The sequence below is a fragment of the Pavona decussata genome, unplaced genomic scaffold (assembly GCF_977016875.1).
Source record: "Pavona decussata unplaced genomic scaffold, jaPavDecu1.1 SCAFFOLD_78, whole genome shotgun sequence".
NCBI lineage: Eukaryota > Metazoa > Cnidaria > Anthozoa > Scleractinia > Agariciidae > Pavona > Pavona decussata.
Genome location: NW_028145496.1, coordinates 2,753,807 through 2,777,952, shown reverse-complemented (window position 1 = coordinate 2,777,952; position 24,146 = coordinate 2,753,807). Strand labels below are relative to the sequence as shown.

At 37.7% G+C, this 24,146-nt stretch overlaps 1 protein-coding gene and 1 pseudogene across 2 annotated transcripts in view; both read right to left on the bottom strand.

The window, feature by feature from the left end:
• The window catches only part of LOC146476342 (putative serine/threonine-protein kinase drkB), a 214,446-nt gene that overhangs the window by 155,268 nt on the left and 35,032 nt on the right, over positions 1–24,146 (bottom strand). The gene's annotated exons all lie outside the window — the stretch shown is intronic.
• On the bottom strand, positions 8,030–23,119 carry LOC146476346 (uncharacterized; annotated as a pseudogene). Its single transcript, XR_014865641.1, has 6 exons — positions 22,662–23,119; positions 17,501–17,866; positions 15,538–15,766; positions 12,256–12,260; positions 9,906–11,260; positions 8,030–8,448 (listed from the first exon to the last, which is right to left on the bottom strand). The product of XR_014865641.1 is annotated as an uncharacterized LOC146476346 (transcript).

The following is a 24,146-nucleotide window of genomic DNA, read 5'->3' as shown; positions in this document are numbered from 1 at the left end:
GTAGACGGTAGACTGGGGATAGTAGGGCTGTGACGTCATTACAGGAATATTCCTCAGTTGTTTTTTGTGTGCCGAGGAAGAAAACTGTGTGGACGAAATTTTGATTGGGAATATTAAATACACAGAATGAAACAACTGAGGAATAAAGAAACTGCAAGACTAAGCGTTTCTGTATTGACGTCACAACACCACTATCCCACTCTCCCGTCTTGTGTTGTATTGTAGCCAACCGGAAGTGAAAGCTGATTCTTGTAAACGCCTCAAACGTGCGGAAGAATGATTGATAAGGAATTTGTTTTCTATTTCCATACTAGACAACATAATCATTTGATCAAGAAAAAACAATTCTGTCATATACACTATAAGGAATAACAACTAGTTTACATATGCAGCGCAAAACCCATTGCAATTCTCTTCGTACTCCACTAGTATTTGTTCCAAGAACCTCAAATGGGTAGGTTTTTTCTAGTGGGTGATACCTTAATGTCCTTAAACTACAGGACCCAGTTGTTCAAAGTCCGATTAAGCTAATCCTGGGTTGATGTGAACTATAACTCGAGTTTACTTACTAATCAACAGCGATTTTTCCAAAATATTCTTGTCCCTCAGTTTTAACTCAGACTTTCCTTTGCTATTAACTTAAAATAAGCTTCCAAAAGCATGTTTCACGGGCGAGTTGAAAACCTCGGTTAACTTTTAATTCTGGCTTAGCGTTAATCGGCTTTCGAACAACCGGGCCCAGAAGATTACATTAATTATCTTGTGCTTGTCTAAACTACACAGAAATCGAAAACCAAATAAAAATAAATGATTAGAACTGTTTTAGTATCCGACGCGATTACTTTAATTTGAAATTAGATCATTTATTTCGTGAAGAAACTGAGCTAATTGAGACAAGATTCATAGTTTCCTTTAGACCTCCTGGCCATCTTCTTTCCTTTTCCTCATTATTACTACTTTTTTCTTCTTTCCTTTGTTTTGTGTTTGTGTCTGAAGCGTGTATGTCGTAGGTGTAAAACTAATAAGAATAGCTAAAATGCGGGGGAAGGTACCGCGAAAAGTAGGAAATACAATCTTTGTTTAATTTTTTGGGGGATTTTGAAAACTTACGTATACGTAAGTGTCTGGAGAGGGACAACTCCGGTCAAAGAGAGGCAAAAATTTATAAATAAAGCAAAATGAAAGAGTACCCAAATATCCTTAATCCATTCGTAGTTTTTAACCATCGGTTAAAACCACCTTATTTAACGAAATTTTAAAGCAGATAGCTGGCATTCTTACAAATCAAATATCAATAAAATTATTTTCCACAGCAAAGAACATAACCTATCGACAAAACCAAAATCACAACCCGAGGAGAAGGGGGTGGGGTAATGTGGATTATACTTGAGAGGACTTAACGCTTGAACGCTTAACTTGTGTTTTTATCTCAGCAAGCAGCATCAAACTTTGCTACTTTTAGATATTTTTGGGAACAGGTTGCCGGCTGTAATCGGTCTTGTTCATGACGGATCTAAAATGATCGCCGTTTATAATAATAGCATTTTTTAAATTTTTTTATTGGTTTATAAAGAAATGACTTATAGCATTACGTACATTTGCACAGACATTGAATGCATGTAATAATAACAATACTATTGACGAACACAATTGACATTCATTAGTTGTAAATAAGAGTTTCATCGCTTACATAAACATACAAACACGACTAAATGTTTATCACACCTACTAGTATTTAAATCATACCTAGAACACAAGTTTACCATCGATGAAAAGTTTATCCGGTTCAGTCTGAGACTTCCTGAACACCGCCTTCAGGTGGGACAAACTGGAGTTGGTCAAATGCTCCACGGTGCAAATTATGTGGGTTTTTTTCGCTTCTTGGCGAAAAAAGCTTATTCTTCCAATAAAAACTTATTCACATCAAATTAAGCCTCGGATAAGTCCTATTTCTCAGTATTGTGGTAATGGCCATTCGTTTTGCATATATACCATCTCAATTATTTCCTTCTTAGACGAAGTTGTCCGTTAATCAAAAATTTATTCTCTTTGTTGGTGAACTGAATAGACGGTATTATGAGGCGCAAATCGTCAGACCGTCAAATAACCACGGATAGACTAACGCCTGCAATTTCAGTGGAAAAACGGCCGGCTAATGCCCGAGAGGTGATGGCACCGCTGAAATTGAGTCTTGACTGATGCATAAGCTATACTGATTGTTAGAAAGTAAGTCTATTTTTTTTAATAGAAAAAATTGTTGGAAATTAACATCCGCCTTTTCTTTGGAAGCTTCAGTTTCTTGGTTCCCCCTCCCCCCCCCCCCCCCCCCCAATCACTGTATAGAAACATCTTTAAGTTTAGTTTTTGCGACAGTGGTTTGAGTAAAAATAAAACGCAGGCAATGTCTTAAAACAACTAATAATGAAAAGTGTTCATTTCACCGCCGCCTAAGAAAGCTATGCCTCTAACGCTTCTCGTTACAATGTCACTAATAGATCAAAACATTCAGGAGAAAGAAATGATCACCAGAGATTACAGTTCAGGATGTTGAAACAAATTCTCGCAAAAAGTAGAAGCATATAAAACGAACGCAGCTGTGAAGTAAGGAGAATATGAATTTTTATTTTTGAGTCTCAAGTTTCGTCGCGCAAAGCTTGAGGCGTGTGATCGACACGATAATTAGTAAGAATAAAAAGAAGGAAAAGGAGAAAAAAGCAAAATGATGGGTGTTACTAGAAGTGGCGCGTCGCCACATTTGGAAACGGGGGTTTAATAACTACTACTACAGTGGAACCAGGTTAATACGGACGCCAAAGGGACACAAAAAAGTTTCGGTATTATCCAGATTATCCGCTGTCCGTAATATAATAAGTGGGCTTTTAGAGTAAACGTCAAGGGGAAATGTTTTATTGATATAAAGACGTAAGCATACAATCTAAAAGCAACAGAACGTTGTATAATGTCCCAACGAACGTTTATTGGTATGGAAATAAACAAGAATGGTACATGGAATGAAACACAGGTGTACAGAAAACCAAACAACACTGGCTTACTGTTGCATTTTTAAAGCCACAAGGATAATTACTACAAAGATTGTTTGCTGAAAACAATGATCCATCGCGCACATGCCCTATCTTCTACAACTGAAGCTTTCAATAAAGAATGCGATAGATTACGCGCCATCTTTGTTCGTCTTCAATATCCCGTCGCCTACATAAATTCCACCATTAGCAGCTTTTTTCGTGACTTTGCTCTACAGTAACATTTTCAGTTTGTAGTTCAGTCAGATGGACTGCATATATTAGGCAACTTTACGTACAGTGTGCGTAAAGCAAGGTTAACTCTGTATAAGAGTCAGTTGTCCATATTAAGCGGGCCGTAAGAGAAAATATATGAGCTGTTGGTCGGTACCAACACAACTGTCCGTAATTTGTAGGTGTCCGTAAAGTGGGGTTCCATTGTATATGGTTGGCTCCGCGAGTGGACAAACCCTACGCTGTGTTTGGCTACCCGAGCGGGCAAGATGGAGCTGTCTTGTCTATTCAGGATTACAGGAAAAAAAAAAAAAGCCGAGACGAAGTCAAAAAACGCGAAAAACAAAATAAAGTAAATAAGAACTTGGCCAAATATTTGTTTGCATTCCAGCGGTTGTGTTGTTTGCCTGAATATCACTCTTCACTACGAACAGTCCCTCAGCTGCGCCGGCTCTGAAGTCGAATAAAACTGAAGATAGCGCAAGTGTCTGCACAAAAGAAATGAAGCAAGCAAAACAACAACAGCAACAAAGACTAGACTGACTTTCTGAACGTCCTTTTTCATGTGGTAGAAAGCAGGGGCCAGTAATTTTCAATCAACGACATTAAAGTCATTGAACTGGAGCTCATAAATTCAAATAATGATAGCCTTCGAAAAGCCAAAGAAGGATATTTGATTTTAAGACTCAAAATACTTGAAAATTATGGGTACCGTACCACTTTTAACGGGTCCGTGCCATTTTTTCTTGTAAACGGCCCTTCCCCTAAGTTAGACGAAGTGCTTACAATGTAATACAAATTTTTATTGCCACTTAAAAAAACCGAGGAAGTGACAATTCAATGATGAAGACCTTTGTCCAGTCTTAGTTTTAAATAACGGAATGTGTAAAAGTTGCGAATTGCGGGTCACACGCCCACTTACCAAGAACTGCTACGAGCGATAAGAGGGGGTGCAGAGCCATACACTGAAAGGGCAACAATTAAAGAGTTACGAAAAAAAGAAAACAGCTGCAGTTTGACTGGTAGTCAACGTAGATCTTTCTGGACGGGAGCGACGTGATCAAACTTCGTGGTGCTGCTGATTATACGGGCGGGAAAGTTCTGAACAGCTTCAAGCTGACGATGGTTCAGCAGAATCCAAACGGACCAACGACAAAAGATGGTGGTTCATAGAATTAAACTCTGTAGTGTAAGTTAAAGTGCTATGTGAACCCATGAAACTTAAAACCTTGATCTTACCCTATCGAGTTGCTAGCGGCACAACATTTATTTCTACACTTCATATTCACATCGCCGCAATTACCACCACAATCACTGCATCCACAACTTCACCTTCTGAACAATAAAAAAGTTTGCTCAAAGCTAAGGGATTAAGCCACAAAGAGGTATGACAATCCTTCCTATCAGCACCACTATTAAACTTTGTCTGTCAAACACGTAGTTGACACGATTAACTTGGGCCAAACTTGACATGCAAGACGAAACGGTTTTGAGGATGTGGTCGGCGAAAGGAAGGTTTGCATCAAATGCCACATCTTGGTCTTTAACGGTTGCGAAGGCGCGCGATTATTCCCAACAAGGACAAGTAGATTCACACAGTAGATTCACTAAATTAAAACAAACAATACTGGAGGCATCTGAGTAAAAGTAAGCGATCCCGGCCGCCGTTTTATTTCAGTGGTGCACAAGTCCTAACCAGGGATCAATTTAAGAAACCATTTACACTTGAATATAACACGCGCACACAAAAGAGAATCTCATTGAAAAGCTCAAAAACGAGATCAGTATCGTTAAAGACAAATAATGTTTATCACTCCTTTGTTGAGTGCTTGTACAATAACAAGGCCAAGACTGTTAATTACAAGTGTAAAGGTTTCATGAAATTGGCCCAAGGACCACCAAGGATGAAACAAGGAACACTTCGCAAAGCAAAATGGCTGGTGAGCAAGCTTATGGCAATCTCGTTCCCAGAGCCCGCGCGCGTTGTGGGTCAGCCGAGGCCACACGCCACGAGCTCTGGGATTGAAGCTGTGGGCCAGGCATGTTCTGGGCATCCGTTCTACGTATATCGGAATAGTACGATAACTAGAAACTCTGACAAACTCTAAAAAAGGCCTGTTATAAAACATGGGTTATTGAAGAGATTAAAAAAAGTTCAAACATTCCGTTTCCCAATTTAAACCAACATTTATCTACATCCAATCTTGAACTAACGTTTCGCTACAACTCTAAAAAATTTACTGTAAATATATGTAAATAACTTTGCTGTGTTCCTCTGAATTTTAATATCAAACAGCTGTAGCAAAAGAATCTATTTAATAACATTTAACTGTATCTTTGTCTCCTTCAAAAAGATCTAGGCGTTGAATGCAGAATTGATGAAACTATAGTATGATTCCAACGACACAGAAAATGATGCAATTTAGTTATCGGTTCTTCTCAAACTCATTAATGGTTATTGAAGAGAAAACAAAGGATTCACTACCGTGAAGAAGGTCATAAAATTTGGTGAACACTTTTGCTTTAAATTTCTGCCAGAATTATTAATGGATTGAGAAGCTTTGTCAAACACTCAAAAGTGTTTCATCCGATTTCCATACACTCCGAACATGGTTTATGAAAAACCTCGGCTGCGCCTCGTTTTTCCAACTCACTTCCCGGTGTTTGATATCAGTTTTACAAAACGAGCGGACGCTGAATGTGCACAGCCTTCCTGATTGGTGGCCAAGTGCGAACACAGCTACTGTGTGCTAAAAATGACATTTTTCTCGTCACGTCATTTTACGAATCACAACCTCACGAACTCTTCCAAAACAACGTTTTGTGGGGGCCACAAACCTCACATAAAAATGACACAACTATCAGCCTATCAGAATAAGCTTGAATACTGTTAGTCCTCAAAAGGTTAAATCGCAGTCGGAGTAAACAACAGAAAACAAGGTCTTTAGAAATTTGGATCGTTGTCACCGACAGAGTATACTGATAGAGTATACTGCACGAGAATATTTCCATGGTCCCTTGAAAAGAGCCAATTGTCATCCAATAAATATTTGTCACATTGAAGGAACCGTTCACAATGTCCTTGGCTTCACTTTTCCAGACTAGGAATTCCTGGTAAGACTGAAAGCGTCGCTTCACAATCGGTTGGGCTCGCGCTTACTGTCGCTCAGTTTGCTGTCTAGATCTTTTCCTATCTTTCTACCTTTCCCTTTTTTTGTTTTGTTGTTGTTGCTCTTTCTAATAATTAAATTAATTTAGTCTAGCTCAGTAAGTTGCATTGATTACAATTTGTTTTGAAATGTCATACCTTTATATCAGAAAGACATCAACTGAGGAATCGAATTTACAATAACAGTAAGTAGGTACATAAGTAAGAAAGAAAGTATAAACTAAGTAACTGGCTAGCTGATTGTAGCTAACAAGCCAGCCAGCTGGCTAGGAAACAAGTAGGCAAGCAATTAAGTAAACGTGACAAGAAAAACCTACATTACTTGCAAAAAATTTCGGACGTTTAATTTTCGGACACTTTTTCCCTCCTTTCGGACAAATTTCGGTCAAATATTTCGGACACTGCGCTGAAACATGCCTAAAGTAAATTTGCGACTTAAAAACATGAATTAGACTGAAATAAAATCTGTGAAAATGATAGTTTTACTGTACTTTCAAGGTTTTACAGCAGGATACACCAACGAGAAAATAACACAAACTCAATCAAGCTTATGCCTCAAGCAGTGTCTCAAATATTTTTCTTCAGTCCAGTGATAAAAAGAACGACTGAGCAAAGCCGCCTAATCCGAATTCTAGCCATATCAGGAATATTGGCTTTCAATATGTGTTGCCGTCGCCCAGAAAGTACTTTTAAAGTTTTATACTATACTGTAAAACTTTCGGACGCTTAAAAATTTCGGACGGTTTTATTTTCGGACACTATTTTTGTCCGAAATTAAAATCGTCCGAAATCTTTTGCGAGTAATGTATGTAATTTTCATCTAGGCCCTAATAAACAGAGAAGAAAAAAGTAAAACCGAAAAGAAAAAAAAATATAGAAAAAAATAAACAAATAAATAACAGGTTCACCGATCATAAACCTTGCAACCTTAAATATCAAAATATTCCAAGAAAAAATACCTATACGAACTACTAAAATCGTTTTACATACTACTCTTACTCAGTTTAGACAATTGTGCGCTACTCATCTTTTTGAATATGAATACATAAAATTTCATATATTGAACTGTGGATGAAAGATTAAATAGAAGAAAGATCCTCGCCGTTAGTACGCAACTTAAGCAGTTGCAAAAAGAAAGCCTGAAAAAATTCGGGCTTGAACGGGATTCGAACCCATGACCACTGCGATGCCGATGCAGTGCTCTAGCAACTGAGCTATCAAGCCAACTGGGAGTTGGTCATATTGTGAGTTCGTAATTTTTTTCGGCCTTCTTTTCGCAACTACTTAAGTTGCGTACTAACTGCGAGGGTCTTTTTACTATTTAAACTCATCTTTGTATTGTTTCGGGTACGACTACAACTGTTGTGAAATGTCCTAAATCTAAAACCACTGCAGAATAGTGAAAAATACTACAAAATAGAAGTACGGTCACTGATAACAAGAACCAGTACCTAACGTAAATTAAACTGCTAAAAACTATTTATAAAACATATTTCTCCTAAAACTATTTATACGAGCTACATTAACGACTAAAAGCTTCCAAAAAAACTATTCTACCTCCTTTAAGTCAACTTTGGTCTACCACATTAATGTCCTAAATCTGTATCAGATAAACATTCTGAGACGTACAAGAAAACTACTTGAAAATAATTAAACATACTTGACATATCCATAGCCTATAAAAATTGCTACCTAAAAGCTACTGTTTTCACGAGAGTAAAAAATAGACTACTAAAGACTATGAAATTTTTTTTTCTATTTACTATTCTCAAATAATTGGAAACGGAGATTAACGAGACTTACATGCCATTTCATATTTTATTATGTTTCAGTAAACTGCTCCAGTTCTTGAATAATCTCTTCCATATTTGGTCTCTGTGCAGGTTCTCCCTGCAGGCACCTCCGTACCAGGCCTCTAAGCACACGGCTCGTCACCATTAAGAGTTGCTCTTCACGCCTTTCAGGATCTGGCATTTCCCCGATGCACATTTCACAGACAAGGACACCAAAGCTGTAAACATCAACCTATAAGAACAAAGAATAACCTTATTATGAGTATTGAACTATTAATACATCTGTCGTCAATTTCTAAAAAAATATGAAATTTTGCCTCATAACAATGATACTTGTCAGTGAAAGGAAGTAAAAGCGTTGTGCGGTAAAAATCACGAGGCTGTCAAATGCCGCGGGGAAGACTAATACCCAGGGCCTCAGGAAGGAAAATGTGGGGAAAATGCCCCCACTAATGCCCGGGGGGATTGACGCTGATGGAATAGCCCATTTCGGAATAGACCCTTCTCGGCAACAGATTTGAATGAGTTAAAATTGAACTGAATGTAAAACAGATACCAGCACTGGAAAGGCTAGGGCACCTTTACTTTAGTAACCTTGCAAAGTTTCAGCATTTTAGGTGTTATATTAGCTTAGGAAACGTAAGATGAGATTTGACAAATATTCAGACGTTTGTATGGGTATACGTCATACGCCCAGTCATACAAACGTCTGTAAATTTTTCATTTTTTAACTTACATTTTTTCAGCTGATATTACACCTGATATGCTGAAAATTTGCAGGGTTACTAAAGTAAAAGTGCTTATTCTAGTGCTGGTATACGTTTTTAATTTTTCTCTTATGTGAATTTTCGGCCACCATTTTGAAGAAGAGTCTATTGCTTTGAACCTCATTACGAAAGCGAGCCTAAGTGCAAAGCTTTTGATGTGAAAATTAGTTTTGCTTGCATATGAATGAAAACTGATTTTCAAAATAAAAATTACGCACGAAGCCTCGCTTTCAAAATGAGCTTCAAAGCAACTGGAAAAAGGGGCCTATTGCATGTAACTAATGTGCCGGTCTTTAAAACATACAACAACAAAATCTACGAAACTTGAAATCACAAGAACGGCTTCTGTTGCGAACTAAAAGAGGTTTTGACTTCTCAGTGGGGGGAAAAGCCAATTAATGTTGAGCTCTTCTCAGATGTTTAGTACGCATTGGCCTATGAAATCGTGTCGGAGATTTCTGATATGTTACTTCAAAACAAAGTATAGGCGATTTGAAGTTTATACTTTCAAAACTAAAACAATTTTTCTAAATTTCCGACCTGATTTATGAGGCCAATGCCTGCTACAGATCTTTCAACCACGGAATGTTTCGTAGAGTTTAATGGTTATTGGTTATGCGTGTAATTCACGTTTATAAGGCAAGGTCGATTTGCACTTAAGGTCTTGTAGTGCGTTTAATTTTTGTTTTATCCAAGCTTTAAAATAATATATAGGCTTGGGTACTTTCCTCTAAAACTGAGCGCGACAAGGTCAAAAAGATTGAGTGTTAAGTAGAGTTACCAACATAAGATTTGGCCTAATCCGCGACCCATCGGACTAAAAAAATCTTGGAGCACTGCAACCATTCTCCAACAATCTTCAAGAATCTCAAAGAACCACTTAATAGTTCAGTGCATTTTTAACTCAATAAATTGTACTGACCATGGCTGTCTGACTTGAAGAAAGTGCTTCAGGCGCGCTATAAATTGGAGCTCCAGGAGCCACTGTCATAGTCTGCTGAATGAAATTAGCAGTGCCATAATCTGAAACTTTAGCTCTCCACTGGTCACTCTGTCGCCATAGCAACACATTAGCACTACTGACATCACGGTGAATAATAGGAGAGGGCCTCTTTTGGTGAAGGTAGTTCAGTGCTCGGGCAACATCTAGAGAAATGACAGTGATTTCTGTTTCAGAGAGTTCGCGCTGCTCTAACAACGCTCGTAAACTTCTTTCCATGAGCTCGGTGACAAACAAAGGGCTTCCCTCGTCATTTGTTGCTCCAATGAATTGCAACAAGCAAGGATGGCGGCATCTTGAAGCAATGTTCATTTCTCTCTCAAATAAGCGTCTGTTATGACGAGACAAAATTAACTCATGAATCTGTTTCACCGCTATACTACAGCCGCAGCCTCGTTAACGCTTCCCCAACTTCCCCTCCCAAGGCACTTGTCTGTCAATTGAATTTCGTGGCGGGAAATGACCCAGTCACATGTTTCTTGTTGACGCTGTTGGTTCAGTGTTTGCCGAGCTGCTGTAAGACTCAACTCAAGTTCATTCACCTCCTGTTCTTTTGCTCCCAGCTGTCTCTCTAAGGTGGAAACGCGTTGCTGTATGTCAGCCACTTCTTCATCTTTTTCTCTAATTTGCCCTTCACAGTTTGCAAGCCGCTCCTCCATCTCTACCCGTTCTCTTAGTGAATTTTCTTGTTGTTGTTCTTTTTCTCTCAGCTGCTCATGTAGGCTTGCCTCTCTCAAGTCTCTCTCTTGCAATTGTTCTTGGCAATTTGTCAGCCGCTCCTCCATCTCTGCCCGTTCTCTTTGTGAGTTTTCTCGTTGTTGTTCTTTTTCTCTCAGCTGCTCATGTAGGCTTGCCTCTCTCAAGTCTCTCTCTTGCAAATGTTCTTGGCAATTTGTCAGCCTCTCCTCCATCTCTGCCCTTTCTCTTAGTGAATTTTCTTGTTGTTGTCCCTTTACTCTTAGCTGCTCTTGTAAGCTGGCCTCTCTCAAGCCTTGCTCCCTCAGCCGCTGTTCCATCTCTGTCAGATGCCTTTGTGAGTTTTCTTGTTCTTGCTCTTTTGCTCTTAGCTGCTCAAGCAAACTGCCCTCTCGCAAAGCTCTTTCTCGCAACTGTTCTCGGCAATTTTCCAATTCTCTTTGTATGCTATCTCTTTGTTGTTCTGGCTGTCTTAGCTGTCGGGTCAAGTTGGCTTTACGTTCTTCTTTTCCTGGTAATTGTTCTTGCTGTTTTCCCCCAGCATGGCTTGTTGAGGTTTGTGAGAAATTGAAAAGTATGAACTAATAAGATGTTTATCGCAATTCAATCAATTTTGAGTGAGGTATTACCTCTTTGTTACAAGTTAAAAGTTAAAATCCAGTTATTTTCACCGCAAAATTGCCAGTATTACCCGGTATTAAGTTTAAAGAATATTAAGTTCGCCTTCTTATAGTATAATCTAAATTGGTTAAAAAAAAAAACTACATGGTTTATTTTTAAAAACAAGTCATAAAATTTAGAAGCTTTCTTTTTAAACAAAAGTTGGTGAGCTGATAATAATAATAATAATAATAATAATAATAATGATGATGATGATGATGATGATGATGATGATGATGATGATGATGATGATGATGATGATGATGATGATGATAATAATAATTAAAGTTAATAGCCGACGTTTCGGCGTCATCGTGACACCATTCTCAAGGCAAAGTAGACAAATTAATGCGAAGATTTGATTTCTATTCTCTACAGTCTCTACAAATTAGCATATTAACAATGGATCGCAAGTTCTTCAAGTGAATACCTTGCGATCCATTGTTAATATGCTAATTTGTAGAGACTGTAGAGAATAGAAATCAAATCTTCGCATTAATTTGTCTACTTTGCCTTGAGAATGGTGTCACGATGACGTCGAAACGTCGACTAATTATAATAATAAATGTTATTTAACCAGGGTCACCTCCTCAGCATAAAATGCCGATATCAATATAATAAGGACTCTAAAAAAAGACGAAAAGAGCCTAAAATGCCTAAATACAACCGCTAACTTTAAAATAGAAATGCCAAACCATCAGACGCTTACAGTCTTAAGAATTTTACATGAGAATACAACAAAACAATCAATATTGGGGGCTTTTGAATACTGAGAGGAACAGACCGAAAATAGAAAGAAAGGAAAAATCCTTGTACTTGTCTCCTAACCCGACAGGGTGAGCCAAGAACAACTAGGTGACAACATAGATTTCTTTTTTTAAATAAACAAGAACACCTTGCTTGGCCTTAAACGTACCAGTCCTTGGATAAAAAGAGATTATGGACATTCTAATATTTGTATTTAAATAAGAATTTTTCCTTATCTGATGCGAGCAAATAAGATGTTGAATTACCCCTGTAAATCGTGAAGGTTCTTTTCATTCTTGTCGCATTCTATTGATGAAACTTTGTCGCGCTCAAATAAATTAAAATTTCCTATCAAGAGTCGAAACTTAGACATTCCGATTACTGGTATCACTGAGCTACAGGAGACTTGTGGGAGCTAAGGCAATTAAACTAGGTTCACGAGACAAACATCCTGCATACTGCTAGGATTGGAATGTCAATGTGTGGCAAATGCGCAATGGAAACAATGCGATGGAATCTGTTAAGCCAGATATGCGAGGAGCACTCAGATTTTTTTTTTTCGAGCATACCTATGTCATATACTGATTTATACATCATTCTCATTTATTTACCAGGCTTAACATATTCTTATTTTAACTAGTTAGCATTTACATATGAAAAACAGTGAGGCTTGTATCAAAACAAGAACACCCTCAGCCTCGCTTCCAATCCAAGGTCAGGTTACAAAGCACACAACTGTAAAATGGCCTACTGAAGATACACTACACAGCCAGCAATCACGTCTGATTCATCAGCTAAGGGACTGTCTTGACTTTCTTCGATGGCCGCTATTTTGCTTAGATTATGCAGTGCCCAGAAGCATGCTGGTCATACTTAAAACTAACTTGCCGCGCAGAGTCAACTTACACGAGAGGATGTGTCTTTGCTCCCACTCTACAGGCGTTCAAGATGGCCGCCCTTCCTACAGTTACATCCTTGCAGTGGCCACCCTATAGACTATAAAGCTTGTTCCCTGTTCCTGTGTATACACCTGAATTTAAGCTATCTAGCTTTACTACTTTAAGACTTAAGACATGTCCCCGCCGCATTTTCTTGTGTGTGAGATCGATGCGATTTTTGTCTCTGCTATAATTATGTCCTTGCTACAAGTCCCTCCTGGACGTCAATTAGTGTGCATAGCACACGATTTTGTCGTTGCTACAAGTCTCGGTGACATGTCCTTACAACATGTCCCCTCGTGCTCGGGCAACTTAAATTTCTAACAATAGTTAGAGGAAACAGAGAGGCGGTCACATTACCAATTGTCTTAATCCAAGGCTAGCTATAGTTAACGGGTAGATTCGACCGCAACCAATTTAATTGCAATTGTTGTCACAGAAATTAACAAGTTGTCCCGGACAGCTTTGTGCGTCAATTTCTGTCTAAATTTTTGCCGGCAAAAAAATCCATTCTTATCTTTTCCGCAATTGCGATCTGGCCTAACTGAGTAAATGTGATGAAGGAGAAATTCTTTCTAAGCTCTTAAATGCTGTACTTTGAGCAACTGATGTTTCTTCGTCCAACAGAAAAAAAAGGAACTAACAAAGTTTGTATTTCTTTGACGTGGCACATGACGATGCACTTCTGTTTGTAGCCATAAGGTCGCCCAGGACCCTTGCTCTCCATATCTATGTATTTATTTATTTGAAAGAGTAATTTAACAAATGTTGACGACTGATTCCGACAACACACGAAATATTCATGACAATATTTTTTGCCGTTTCAAATAATTTATTCAATGCATTCTGTTTCGGCGTGATAGTAACTACGCATTTGCATGTGATGAAATTTTGACGTACAAATTAAGAACTCCTTGTGTATTTACGTTTGAAAGTTTGTTTCATAGGGTATTTTTAATCTTTTTTTCTCTTTGACAGTAATTCCATTCCTTCTGCTTGAAACAGGAAAAGGTGAGGACGTGCACTAGATTGTTACAAATTATCATAATTACATTAACAGCTTCAGAAAAAGAATAATGTTGAAGATATTATTGACTCGTATGACCGCCGGAGACGAAAAATCAGCATATTTCCGCTCTAAGTTTTGGTTGCGGATACAAAATTCCAGGGCATGATACACGAGGGTGGCAAAGTAAGATGATTGTATGTTCCATATATACTGATAGTAGCGTATTAATTAGTTATTGTGACTTAGTCGCACGCGTTTTTGCGCTTGACGCAGGTTACATGTATTTGCTTCGGGTTCTGATTTGTTCATTGTGTTGCATTGCGTCTGTTGTGATTGGGTAGAGTAATTCCTTATGTTCTAGTAGCTATATAGCTTAAACCATCACGGTAATGCACGATGCGCCAGCAAAATGACAACCATGATGTAATTGCATTATCTGCCAACATCCCCAGAAATTTTCAGCGCAATCACGATTGACTCGGGAGGAAACACCTAACACAGAAGGTTGGCTTCTGAATTTATTCATAGGTAAGGGTTCTGCATGACCTTAGGCAAATTTTGTTTTCTTCTAAAGGTTCAAATACCTGCGGTTTGAAGGTCAATTTCGCTCAAACTTAATAGGGATATTGGCAGACGATGAAATTACACTGTGATGTTCATTTTACAGGCGGGATCGCGCTTTGTTGTGACATTTTGAGCTTCTAAAGTTAAAATAGCTGCAAAGTAGTTTGTGTCCAAGCACTAAGCTTGAGAAGCTTCCTTAGTTACAGGATTCTATTACCTAACAGTAAATCACAACATCTTTTGTGATGTGAAGGTAGCAGATTTTGCAATTTCAAGACTCATCAAAAGTTATTGGCTACTAAAGGAGTAAAACTGTGGAAATTAGACTTTGAAACGTTCCATCCTTTTTTTAATGGTTTTTCCACGATTAGATACATACCTACATAATCTTTATTTAAACACGATACATTACTCAAAGTCTACCCACCCCTCCTCGTGTATCATTTTTCGATCAGAATAGGACATTTTCACTATGGCGTCCTTTTACTACCACTACCAGAATCCTTCTGGTTTTTGTTTTCTCATGCTCATTAGAGCTATTGTTCTTTGCTCTACACTGGGATTACAAAATTTGAATTTGAAAAGAAAAATGAAGTGAATTCTGGTAGTTGTACCGCGACGAAAGCTTGGACACAATGTTGCAACTTTTTCCGTCTGCAAAAATCGTATAAGTCAATAATGTATTCAAAATCGTGCCCATTGAGTCAAAGCTGTGAATATAATTATGATAATAATTGTTAAATATTTTGGTGCGCATAAACGTCCTGTAATTGCAGTCCAGGAAAAAGAGATTTTATTTTGAATTGCTTGTCAAAAATGCTGGTTTTGAAACAACGAGCTCTTAAACGTAAATAAATACACCCATAATGAGAGCAGGGATCCTGCGCGTCCCTAACGGGTCAAAACTATCTTTTATCAATAAATTATAAAGGTAGTTTACCTGATGAGCAAGCACCATAACTAAATAATTCCCATCGAATTTTACCCTTGTGGACCTCAACATTCCCAACTTTCTCAGATGTCCTTGTACTTCTAGCATTAACGGGCTTCTCATCAAAGTCTTCCTCTGATATAACTGTTTCAATGGGTACAAAGAGTGCATAATCTTTTCTACAAACAAACAATTGTCTACCATGTAGCTTGCCAGTGCCACTTCCATCCTTTGTGTCCTGTTTAACAAATACACGTAAAACACAAAGTAAGCCTACACTCTTCAGCACATGTATTAAGACATGGCTCGCAACTTTATCTGACCCTTTGGAAGGCGGTAGGTAGAACTGATCTAACACAGACATTGAAGGTGTCCACAAACTGCAGAAATTGGTGTTTTTAAAATTGCAAAATAAACCGACCAACTTTCAGACAGAAGCACAGCATGTCTTGCGCTCACTAAAGAGGATTCAAACTTTCAATATGCAGTACAGCTCAAAAGTAACCATTTGCGTCTCGTTCCGTGCGCTACGCGAAATCGCATCGCACGAGATTCACTGAAGCGGAAATTACGGCATAATTTACAAGCGATTTATTCTCAGATCTCGTGAATCCTTCTCACGGTAGGCACGGTTTTCTGCAATAAGCCAACATGGACATCAACATGCAAATTATCCAGTTATCCCCATAAATTGGTTGGGCACCATCTCCTAAGCCCCATCAACTACGGGTTCCATCTCAACTTTCACTTGTCAAATTCATTGGGATTCTACAACCAAGTCTTGGTATTTTCAAATATTTTCCTGTTGTTGTTGTTATTATTAAAAGTAATTAAAGACTATAAGGGTGCGTTCGACCCCTTGCATTAAGCAAATTAAGTAATGGTGAACCCCTTCCAATTTAATTTGATGTAATTCGTTGTAATCTTTATTGTTATATTCTTTTTATACAGCTTTTCTTTATTGGTAAAATTCTCATCTTTACAGAATACTTGAAGTTTTCTTTCGCCGTTCAACCGGAGCGCTAACGTAGTTTGTGAGCGGCCCGCTTTGAAAGAAAGAAACTCAGTGTAGTCACCACGCAATTCCTTCAGCAAACCAAAATGCTGAGTATTGTTTGCATGCAAAAATGCATACAAAAGTTAACATGCAGAGAAAAATCTAAATTTTGAGTACTAATGAGATTTATTTTCCGCGTTCCCCCTGAAGCTCTTAGTTTACAGCGGTTACCAATAACACGCGACCTGCCGCCTTCAAAAGAGTCCGATAAAGTTGCTTTTTGGTGGACGTCAATCAAAGAAACACCGTCAAAATAATTTTAAATTCTGACAAGAATTTAAGGCAACCCAGCAAGGAACTGAGAATTTTACCCACTATGAGTGCGATAAGCTTCATTAAGATTTGTAGTTGTTGGCATGCTAAGATAGAACCTGTTCTAACCAAGCAGTCCCTAGGGGCAGGTAGTCCCAAACAGAAAAATAACACTGGTCCCCTAATTTACGAGGTTTCAGTGTAGAGCGAAAGCGGTGTCTACAAATACGAAAATTCCAAGTTACATGTAACATTGTGATATAATAACTACTGCATGTACATGTAGATTGAGAACAGATTCCTAAATTAAAGGAAAAGATATAATACGCAAAATATGTAAAACTTGGGGGAAGGTAGGAGGGAGAGAAATACATGGTGAAGCATGCTTGAATGACATTGCCAAGTAGGACGTAACATGTGGTTATTTTTCACCAAAAATAACAGATAAAACTACCAAAGCACAAGACTGGCTCAGCAACACAATAAAAACAAAATAATTTAATTATACTAATCAACTTACCAGTTGCAAGAAAACAATTGTCCCCATTTTCCCATTACGGTTTGTATCTTGGCTAGTGTAACTTACACTTCCCCTGACAGGGTACTTGCTTTTTCGTTTCATTATTTTAGTGCTGTACATTTGTTTAAATCTTATTAACTTACCAGTTCCAAGCCAACAATTGTCCTCACTTTTCCATCCTGATCAAAATCCGCCCCTATATAACATACACGTTCCCTCACAGGGCGATTGTTCTCTAAGAATGTCACAGCCCTTTGATAAATTTCAAGCAGCTTCTCAGAATCACCCTGAGCACAATTTTCTTCTTTCTTCCCTTTCAAGAATGATGGCAAAACAGTTTCCTTTATTCTTGATGAAATATTACTTTCTCCCTTTTTAGAAGATTTAGAATCATATATATCTCGTGGTGTTAGTTTATCAAGTCCAACAAACACACCTGAGCCTGCTGGACAAGCAAAATATTTCTTGTTTCTAAAAGTTCCATCTGTTGTCCCTAGGCCTGGATTTTCCTAAAATAAAAAAAGAGAGAGAGATAGAGAGAAACATTGAAAACTTAATTTAACTCCATATTTTCCTTGATAAAGTACATCGTACCATAGAATTTTTATATTGATTGACTGATGAAGTGACTGACTGACTCGTAAAAATACACATTCATAAAACAACTTCCTACAGAATAAATCAAATTAATTGCTTGCACATACTGTATTTCAAATACTATGTACTCTCTAAATATAACAATAATATAAATATAATATAATACACATTATAACAATCTTTATTTGTTCATAAGATAAAAGATACACATCTTATGTTACAATAAAATGTAATATATAAAAATATTATTATTATTATCATTTGTATAAGATTGACTTTAATCAGGGCCGTAGCAAGGCTAAAACAACTGAGGGGGCTAAGCAAAATGGTGAAACAAAACTACCACCCCCCCCCCCCCCCCGGATTTGGGGGTTTAAGATGCAACGAGAACATCAAAAAAACCGGTAGATTTAGTAAGTAAAACAATAATTTTGCACCTAGATCAAACTCTTAGGTACATGTTTTTGCCTTTTCTTTAACGTGGACTGCTACGTGAAGTTTCCTAATTTCACGTTTGAAGGACGACGCAGACAAACGACGACAAATTTTTCTTTCTCTTTTTAAATTTGGAATCGGGCAGTAAGAATCCGACAGCAGGAGAATTTTTTTTCTCTGGTTCTGAGGACATATTTGTGTGGCTTTTTTGTGTGACAACGCGGAAACACTCAATTTTTATAAACTAAGGACATTTGTATTGCTTAAAATGAGCGGATGTCTTAGAAAACAAGTAGTTTATTTCGACAGCTTTCACGGCTTCAGATTGGTTGATTTCAATCCAGTTTGATTATTATTTCCGATTCACAAGATAGGAGTGCCTGTTAGCGAAGGAAACTGACAGGTAGTAAACAGACTACTAAAGGTTGTGAAAAGGCACTTGCAGCGTCAGAATTCAACTTTAATTTGTTTTAATTATATATTTTAGGGCACATTGCTTTTTAACTTCCAAAAATTCTGGGGGGGCTCAAGCCCCCCCCCTGCCCCTCCCCCCGCTACGGGCCTGCTTTTGTTATTTTAATCAGAAAAACTAACGCAGAGAGATTTCGACGTTTCGATGACATCCTGTCATCATTATCAAGAAAATGAAGAAAATTTACATAAGTAAGTAAACAAAACTAAACTGAAAACAATAGTCTATTATTCTAAGCCAGTGAATCATCAAGTGACCTCACACAAAGGAAAAACAAAGTCAAGTGAATAATTTAGCACGTATGGACTGTCTGGTCTTAACATCCAATCAGACTCAATACGTGCTAAATTAAAATAGTATTAAAAAAACAAATCCAAAAAAAGATTTAAATGGTGGAACAAAAATAATAGCAAAAAAATAAAAAATAAAAATCCAAAAAAAGATTTAAATAGTGGAACAAAAATAAGAGCAAAAAAACAAAAAAAAAAGAAGCAAGAAGACAGAAATTTCCAACAGATGATTCAACTGATACAGGTGTATCAGCAGATGCAACTATAATTATTATTGATGAAGTAAATGTGGAACCTCTTGCTATACAAGTTTAATGCAAATTTAATCAAATGGTTAACAAGAATGGTGGACCAAGGTAAAGTGACAGAGAAAGCTCTTGCCACAATAAAAAACTAATGAGAAAGGCTTTATGGAAGCAGCACATGAAGTAACTAATGAAGCAAGTGAAAGTGCTGAAGATGGTGACTAAACACTTACAAATTTTGGAGAAAAAAAAAACAGATTTAGGTAAGTAAGTTTGATGCATTTCGAAAATGTGGAGAACACTTTAAAACCTACTGTAAAATAGTATACAGTAGTGGATGTGAGATGGTAAACGGGACACCCAACCAAGCAAGTGGTGCCAATTTGGCTATAATTATCCCATACAGTATCCAACAAGTGCTGGAAATGTTGCTAGATATTGCTGATTTCATTTTGCAAGAAAGACCAGAAGACAATTTAACAGCCACTGTTTGTTGCAAATGATACAATGGCTGATAATAATTTGCAATGCTGTTGTAAATGTTTGTACTTGCATTAAAAAATTGAAAATCACACAAGAGTTTTAAATGGTATGATTATTACACATTCATGAAATGTTAGCTGGGTTACGTCTAGCATCATCCTCAGAGACCCAGGAGGAGCAGATGGTTGGGTCAGGAGGAAGTCAAAACTGGTAAGTTTACAAGAACGAATGAGTGAGACCCTGGGATGCTACTCTAAACTAAACTGACCATTTTTGTGGCCAATCCGAGTTCAGCTTCCTTGATGACTCCTTATACAAAAGGGTTGACCGGCAAACTCTGTTGATCGCCTGTTGACCAAAACTGGTCCGGCTTGTGCAGGAGAGTTTTCCTCGAAAAGAGTTTCTGTCACTGGAAAGGGGACCCACAAACCTGAAGAGATCCCCAAATTTAGCGTGTTCACAAGCCAAACCTAAAAAATGCAAACTGGGAAAGTCAGACTGTGGACTAATCGTAGTTTGAGGGGGCCTAATCTCTTATAAGCTCGATCTCTATAGTTTCTTTTAGGTCCCCTCGCCACTTTTCTTTCCTTGTTAATTTGTGTTGTATATTTATTCCATTTGTGTGGCAAAATAAAGTATGTATGTATATCCATGCATGCATGCATATATGTATGTATGTATGTATGTATGTATGTATGTATGTATGTATGTACGTACGTACGTACGTACGTAGTATGTGTGTATGTATGCTGAGCGGGCAGTTGACCGACTGCAAACAGCCATGCACGATGCACATGTAAGTTACACACATTCTACTAAAATAATAAATCTAAATTTTTTGGCACTTTTTCAATGTCAATTTTCTTCGGTGTGTTTTTGTGCTAGGCTATACCTGTGCCGTATAAAAGAAGGTGATTACTTATAAGGTGACAAACTCTGCACAGATCCGAAAATTCAAATTAAGTAGATAATGCCTAGACTTGCCACAAGTCAACTTCTTTGGGAACCAAAACCAACATAACATAAAGACTAACGAGGGAAAATAATATCGGAAAGGACTTTTAGAAAGTCTATCGATTGCCTGGAGAAGTGGTATAAAAACTAGACATAGGCAGTTAATACATATGATATGTTGTCATTTAGAGAGCAACAGTGAATTGCCATATTGTTTTGGTCAAGGATGGAAATGCAGATTTTAAGTCTAAAAATGCATTTCAACTTCCTTACTGAACCACTAAAAAAACTAAAATAAGAAAGTTTGTTGTCCGGATTATTTCATGTCACAGGTAAATGATTTATGTTACATTTTACATGTCGAGCAAATGGTTAGTAGAACTGAATGAAAAAAGGCAAGTCATCAACTTGCATTTGGGAGTGTTGCTCAACCAGGAATTTAATTGCCTTAATAAAAGCAACCCTGCTGTCTGGTTTACAACAAAATTATTAAAAACACAGCCAAACTCTGAAAACTAGTTGTGACCACTGGCAGCGTTCAGGACAGGGATCGTGTGGAGGTATGTATGCTCAGTGAGTTACAGCTATGACCGTAATATAACAATTACATTACAGATAAAACAGTTCACTCTTGTTAAACGTTTTCAGGTGAAAGTGCCTGGTGGAATAATCAATTATTAGCAACAGAACCCACAGCAATAAAAAATTTAAAAATACCGCTTCCTATATTTTGATTGGTCAAGATTGTTGGAAGTTTTTGAGATACAGTGTAGACCATTATGAAGGCTTCATTTCTATTCATGTTTGTTTCTGGGTGTGTCAAATAGTGGATATTCTACTGGACATAATTTTGGAACTTCTGCTTACTCAGCAACAATAATTTTCCTCTGCATTCCAACAAATCATGGTGGAATTTGTTAAAAACACATTTTTCCTTAAAACACTCTGTGTTTGATCTTGCATCTTGCTATTTGAACCCAGACCCCACGCTTAACTTTTTTTTCTCCAGGCCTCTTTCGTTCTGTTCCAATAACTTGAACTTCATGCAGTTATTCCAGCCATGATGGAGAGGTTTCTCTCAAATTACAAACCTCCACCTCCCATAAATTTAAAAGCAAAGCCGAAACCGAAAAAAAAAAAAAAAGAAAGTACATGTATGAAACCAAGAAATGCAAAAGAGCATTTAATCCATCATAGAAAACCATGTTTGGCTTGCTTGAATATTACATCGTGAACAATGAAGGTAACATGTTCTACTTTATTTGTAAAGCCGCCGTTACACGTTGTAATTTTTAGCTGAAACTTGTGTGTAACGGGGCTGGGAAACAGTTTCACGAAGTAGTGTTATATGGTGAAACTCTTGTTTTTTTCACCACTGCGACTGTTGCGAGCCGTTGCAGAAGTAGAAAGCAGTTCTACTTTTCATGAAACTTGTCTCGCAACGGAAGTTCGAAAAAGTTTCGCGAAACCGACCATGTTACACAGTGCAACGCCTGCTGAAACTTGTTTCGCAGCGCCGTTGCACACAAGTTTCAGCTAAAAGTTTCAACATGTAACGGCGGCTTAAATGTTACGACCGTTCTGGTTCCTTTTCTGTGGGTAACCAAGTGAAAGCTCATGGTAACTCAGATTGGAACATTGGCATATAGCCGCACAAAACGTGTGCACATGCCATTAGTACTCTGCACACTGGCAGTAACAGAAAACTGGGATTGGTCCATAAACAAAAGGATAGTGTCAGACAAGTTAACATCTTGGACAACATCATGTTTGGTGGTACATCAAACTCACATATTAAACGTTTTAACATGTAAAACCTTATACTTACAATAAGTTCGACTCCAAACATTGTCCCATTGCATGATGGTAACTCTCCCTTGTACCACACAACACCAGGCAATTTCCTGGAATCGTCTTTTACAGTAACGAAAACCTTACTTCCTATTCCAATTTTTCGCCCAAAATCAATGAGTGCTCTGTCCATGTAAGTTTGATATCTCTCTCCACATGACGAAATATACCCAAACGCAAGTTAGTGTCTTCTTCTGTAAGTCGAATTATATACTCCATGCCACATTCGAGACGTAAGGATTTACGATCAATTCCAACAAGTGCCATCTTTGAAGAATCGTTAGGCTGTTCAGCTTCGGGAAGAGCCTCTAATAACTCACCCCGCAATACTTGCGTCAACTGTTTCGTCGACAGAATGTTTCTCTCTACAATATGCCCCACACGATCCTGGAGAAGTATGAACTTATGAGAAAATTCTTCCATGCCGTTTTGAAAACTTATTCATCTACCTTCAAGTTAAAACGTAGTAAACACGATAATACAAGCCATTTGCATCAAGAGAATATCAAGCTTTCTAAGGCAGCCATTTTGAGCGGAAGTGGAGGGAATTTCCCTACCTCGTTTTCAGGTGTCTATTCTTGATGATTAATCATGACGTATTGCACTATTTTGGGATCCCTCGGGTTTCACTTTTGTTACAGTAACGCTGTAGTCAGTTCCCCGAAGAGAAATGACCGCTTTGTTGACATAATACTCATAATATAGTCTACGTCATCAATGCGATAATTCTGGTTGCGTTTATTGATACTTTAGTTTCTATGTTTGTGTGAATTCACCATAGTCCACAACACCTGTTGGCAAGGAACTAGGCTCGAATTAACTTCCCCCAAGATGCAAATTTTATAAATTGCATGCAAGCTCACACAACTTAACAAATTTTAAAGCAAGCACGCAAACTTAAAAAATTGCATGCAAACTTAATAAAATTGGTCCAAATTTTTAAAAATGCAGAGGTTACAAACTTAAAAAAGTGCCTACAAACTTTGTAAAATGTACGCAAGCAAACTTAAAATATGACAGGCAAATTTTGTAAAACATCCCCAAACTTAGTAAAATGGCTACAAAGTTAATTCGATGCAAAACTAACCAACTTAAAAAAAAATTGCGAGTAAACTTTAATAAACGCGCGCAAACCATACTTTTCTGAATGGCTATTAAACCGTACGAAGGAGGCCAGGTTGCCGACATACTATCAACTTGGGAACAAAAGGTCAGTATTAAGCTTTCTGTTTCGCCTATTTCTAGCATATCTTTGACTAAAGAGAGATCAAGAACAATTCTGTTTCTTAGTTTATACTCCAATTGGTTTAATTACATGAAAAGGTCACATATTTTAAGCTGTTTCGACCGAAAACGTTGATGGAATGAAAATGTTAATTGACGGTGGGGACGTCCAGTGCTATAAAAGTTGTATTCTAGTGCCTGCAGGAAATGCATTCTGCGTAGCTAACCAAAGACTGAT